The sequence below is a fragment of the Lactuca serriola genome, chromosome 5, assembly GCF_051521515.1.
Source record: "Lactuca serriola cultivar US96UC23 chromosome 5, Lser_US96UC23_V15, whole genome shotgun sequence".
NCBI classification, from domain to species: domain Eukaryota; kingdom Viridiplantae; phylum Streptophyta; class Magnoliopsida; order Asterales; family Asteraceae; genus Lactuca; species Lactuca serriola.
Genome location: NC_136412.1, coordinates 231,685,788 through 231,691,558, shown reverse-complemented (window position 1 = coordinate 231,691,558; position 5,771 = coordinate 231,685,788).

Here is a 5,771-nt window from a genome sequence, read left to right as displayed (position 1 = left end):
GATAAGCTCTAGATATGCTCCAGATGTACTCCAAAGACTTTCAAACTCTAGCTCCACTTCAAATTATCTCAAAATAAACATCAAAACATGAGCAGTACTAGAATTCTTACGAATACATGAGCTGAACATTATTTAAATTACTGCACATGAAGAAGCATAAAAAATGATGCAAATGCTAATAAAAACTACCCTAAAATATGCATAAAAGGGAATCTATCAACTAGTCGTTAAGGGCTTTAATCAAACCCAAGGGATTGATTATGATGATACTTGCTCACCAGTGGCCAAGATAAAGTCTATCAGGATAATGCTTGCCATAGCTTCTTTTCAAGATTATCAAATATGGTAGATGAATGCCAAAATTGCTTTCGTAAATGGGAAGTTGGCTGAGGATGTTTACATGAGCCTGCCATAGGGTTTTGTACATGCAAAGTTTCCTAATATAGTAGATAAGCTTGAGAAATCCATTTATGGATTGAAAAAAGAATTTCGCAATTTGAATCTTTGCTTCCATGAGATAGTCAAAGAATTTGATTTCTCTAGGAGTGAGGATGATTCATGTGTGTATGTCAAGGCTAGTGGGAGTATAGCGAATTTCCTAGTATTATATGTTGATGACATACACTTTATGGGAAATGGCATTCCAACCTTCCAAGAAGTAAAATTTTGGCTTAAAAAGTGTTTCTCCATGAAAGATCTAGGGGAATTGGCCTATATTCTTGGGATAAGGATTCTCATGGATAGAAAGAAAAGAATCATTGGTCTTAGTTAGAGTACATACTTGGATAAAGTACTAAAACGTTTTAGTATGGAGAATTCCAAGAAAGGGAACTACTCATTCATAGTAATGTTAAGTTGATTAAGACTCAAAGCCCCGGTACAGATAAAGAGATAGCTAACATGAGTCGAGTCCCATATGCTTCGACTTTAGGTTTGATCATGTATGTTATGACGTGTACTTGCCCTAATGTGTCTTATGTTTTGAGCATGGTTAATCGCTTTCAGAGAAATCCTAGCAGAGCTCATTGGACTGTAGTGAAGAACATTCTTAAGTATTTGAGAAAGACAAAGGACATGTTTCTAGTCATTGGCGGTAGTGATACGTTGAGTGTTAGTGGATATAGTGACGCTAGCTTTCAAACACATTAGGACAACTTTTGTTCCCAGTCGGGTTGTGTGTTTTTGTTAAATAGTGGAGCAGTTACTTGAAATAGTTCCAAATAGGAAATTATGGTCAATTCTACTTGTGAATCAGAGTACATCACAGTAAGTGAGGCATCAAAGGAAATGTCTTGGTTAAAGAGCTTTATCAATGATCTCGGAATAGTCCGACCATTCAAGAGCCATTGGAACTCATATGTGATAATGAAGGCACAGTTGGTTTAACTAAGGAACCCAAGGATCATGGTAGATCCAAACATATCGACATAAAGTACCATTACATAAGACATAGGGTTGAAGAAGGTCATTTCCTGGTGAAGACAATCCTACAGATCCTTTCATATAGGCTCTGAGTAGGGTTAAGCATTACCGGCATGATAGGGGCATAGGTTTGAGAGATGATATTAGTTTTAGTAGTCAGTTGATAGTTTGAAACTAGTAACAAAATAAATGTAATCGATTTTGGTGCTTAAATAATAGAGATTATTCATGAGTACGGTTGCTGCCTTTCTCAATTGTTTATTCTTGTGTTTTTATTTGCAACTTTTACTCCCTGGATGATTTGATTATTCAAAATTCCATCGTTGCTCACACTTTTTGGAGGTAAGTAGTGAATCAATAATGTCATGAATTGAGTTGTAGATTGTCTATAGTGGTTAGACATTGCTATAAGATTTGCTATAATGCTTATGAGTGCTTAGAAAATGAGATATTGAGTATTGGATAAACCCACACTCAGAGAATTACCTCATTGATTATATCACGACTAACACTGAGACGATAATATCTTATATTCCTAATACAAAGATATATGGGTTGTAATTTACAAGTCGGTTGTGCATTGGTATTATGAAAACGCATCAGTAATATGATGTTATAAAACATGGTGCCATGCATGATTTGTTGAGTAAAAGATAAACATATAAGTCAAAGGTTATTCTTTCCTTTTTCCCTAACAGGAAAAGTGATATCTTTGGGCCCCTCGATGATTTGGTGTTGAAATTATTGTGTTGGGCCCAGCAAGGACTGAATTGATGTGTTCAATTAGTAGTCTAATGAGGTCATCACAAATCAGAAAATTGGGAAACAAAATTCTGGACAAGAGATTTATTGTAATCCATGTCTCACGTCCATATGATATCTTGAAGAACGAAGGAATATTGGAACTTATATTAGGGTCAATGTCTTATTCGATCAGAGTTTGGCAGTTGCTTGGGAAAGCACACTTTGTGATTCAATTTAGAAATTATACTTGCAATTGTAGTTACAGAGTTATCCAAGTGGGAGACTGTTGGATTAGGTGTCTAATCCAATAACTAAATTGGTATATACTTCAGTTAAAAGCAAAGTCCTTTTCGGATGGCCCTCAAAACTATTAATTGACGGAATGACTTTTGGAGAGAGAGAGAGAGAGACGTTGATTTATTGGTTTATTATAAGATTAACAAATAGAAATAAATGATTTTTTTAATATATTATGAATTTAATATATTAATTAGAAATAGTAATTTTAATTAATTATTAATAAAAAATTAAATGGAATTAATTTTGAGATAAACTGGATTAATTAAAAATGCAAGGACTTAAGATGTTATTGTTCAATAGTTGAACAATATAAGGATTCTAGATCATTCCTATGGGGAACGAAACTTAGGAGCCTTCTAGGGTTTCTGGAATATTTCATGTGGATAATATGGATAATAAGGAAACTAGATAAAGTCATAATTTAAATAAAATTATTTTATCCAAATTAGGGTTATCTAGGGTTTTCTTATCAGCTATAAATAGGGCCCCCTGTACTCCTTATTTTCTTCCATGCATACCAAGAGTTAGAAGAGTTGAAATTCTGCCTCCATCTCCTCTTTCCTCTCAAGTCTTTAATAGCTAGGGTTTGGGTACAATCCATTACAGACATCATAATTTTGGTGTTGGATTTCCAAGAAAATTAAAGAAATGAATTCTTGATGATTTACAATAATAATCAAATAGGTATGTAAGCCCTAATCCTTGTAATTTCGAATATAGTAGGGTTGTCTTAGGGTTTATGATGTTCAATTGTTTATTGCTTTCAATAAAGAAAACTTCAGTTCTAAGTAGGTTGCATGTGAATTTAAGGGTTAACTTTTTTTCACCACATGTATTAATTATAACCTATAAAACCTATCAGTATGTGTGGGTTACTAGAACGTCAATGTGAGATAATAAAGGACATCGAGCATTTCAAGCTGGTTTGTATGGTTATTCTCATAATATGTGTGATCCTCGGTATCCCAGTCACAAATTGAAGAGTATAATTGAGATTAAACATGCCATTGAAAAGCTTAATGAATCTCAAATGTTCTAAGAATTCTATACTAGGTTTAAATTGATAAAATGTCTTACTTACCTAAAATGAATTCGGAATTAGATTACAACATCCCTCTTCTTCAATTCGAATTGGATTATTCGATCCTAGGCTTCAATATTAATTTAGGTTAAAATATTAAGGAATTGAATCAACTAACTAAAATCTTGTTTCTTATTTTAGATGTCTAGAAATGGTGAACTTCCTCCTCCTCCTCCAACCACTCAAAACTTCACTTTCTTGTCTATTCATTCAAAAGATAAGCTAACGGGTCCTGACTACATGGACTGGTTTCAAATTTTGAAAATGACATTGAGATACGAGAACAAAGAGTATGTTCTCGACACTCTAGTTCTTGAAATTGACATAGAATCTTTTACTCCTAAAGAATTGGTTGAATATAACCAACGCTTTGACAACACAACAAAGGTTGCTAGCATTATTATTGAAACCATGGCACATGAGCTCCAGAAGACCTATGAGGACTACTGGCCCTATGAGATGAACCATGCTTTGTCTAAAATGTTTCTCAAGAAAGATAGATAAGAGCACCACGAAGTCGTCAAGGCCTTTATTGTAACATCCTGACTTCCGGGTATCAGATTTGTTATTAAAAAGGCAAATTTTCCTTGGAACTTGTTGAGTTTATGGCCTCAACTCGACGTGTTGAAAATTTTTGGGTCGCGGATCTTTTTGGACCAACTCGGCGAGTTGAAGAGGAAAACTCGAAGAGTTGTTGGCTGAATATGAAACCCTAATTTTTAGGTTCTTGCACCCTATTTAAAGGCCTTAAGTCCCATTGTTGGCCTCCCTAATCACCTCCTCTGCCCAGAAACCCTAGAACTCGTGCATCTTACCGCAAGTTGATGGTGCGAGCTTAAAAGTTGCTTCTTTTGGTCTCATTTTGAAAGAGCTTGAAGTTGGTGGTTCCTAGATTGAAGGGAAACCTATAGATCCAGAATCTCCTTAAGTTTAGCTACTCTTTTGAGGTAAAAAGTAGAAAAATTCCTCATCTATTTGCATAGATCTCTTCCTTCGAAGTTTATTGTCATATTTGACAGATTTTAGGATTGTTCATGGGGATGAGAATTTCATGGAGTTATCAATTTAGATTTGGACGTTTGATGGCCTCTTCTGGCTTAAAGTTGCAAACTTTATTGAGTTCTAGGCCTCTTTCATGCTTAAGATCCCTTATTAAGCTTTCCTTAAGAGTTAGAGCCTCTTTGGGGCATGCATGAACGTAAAGTTGGTAACTTTATGCGACTTTCCAGCTCTTGGGTGCTAGATCTACATCTTGAAACATTGGACTTGATGAAAAAGGACTGAATGTGTAAGAGGGTAAAACTCGGCGATTTTTCTAGCCAACTCGGCGAGTTGGCTGGGGTTTTTCCCGCCTCTCTGAATACTAAAGGGACTTGACGAGTTAATAGGTGCACTTGACGAGTTTGGTCAACATGGACTGTTAACTTTGACGTTGACCATGGTTGACCAAGTTGGACTTTTGAGGGCATTTTTGGTATTTTGAGGTCTTGATGGGGGTCATCATGATGGTTGTAGGCTTTGACTCTAGAGCTGAGATTCGGAGTTACATCTTATTAGTTCAGCTGCTTGTGAGGTGAGTTTTCCTCGCTATACTTTCCGTTCGAATGCACCAAGGTCGACCCTTTGGTTTGATAACCTGATATTGTTGATATACCGAGTATGGAATAGATATGCATGCTAGTTTGGTTATGTAGGCCTTGATATGCTAGTCTGGTAGATCTATAAGACTACCTGTGATAGTGTCTATTTATCTATATATGATATTATCTGTTATATGTCGACATATTGTGTGCTAGATATGAGCTGAGGGCTAGGGAGGGCATGCCAGACTCATACTGAGGACTCATGAGCATTCCACATACGAGTTGAGGGTCGGGTAGGGCATGCCAGACTCATACTGAGGGCTTAGTGGTATTTAGTATGTTGACTGACCAGGTCGGGGAGCAAGCTAGACATAAGTTGTGGGCCTGTGTGGCAAGCCTAACTTATGTTGTGGGTTCACGGGTAATCCAGTGTGTAAAGTTGTGGACCCATTGCATGTTGTTATTATATTGTGTTATTTGTTATGTATTGGTAATTTGGGGTAACTCACTAAGCTTTGGGCTTACAGTTTTGGATTATGTTTCAGGTACTTCAGAGGATCACGGGAAGGCGAAGGCGTGATGTGCACTTCCTCACGTTTCGTTTTTACGATTTTGAGATTTCTCTTATATGAATCTTATTT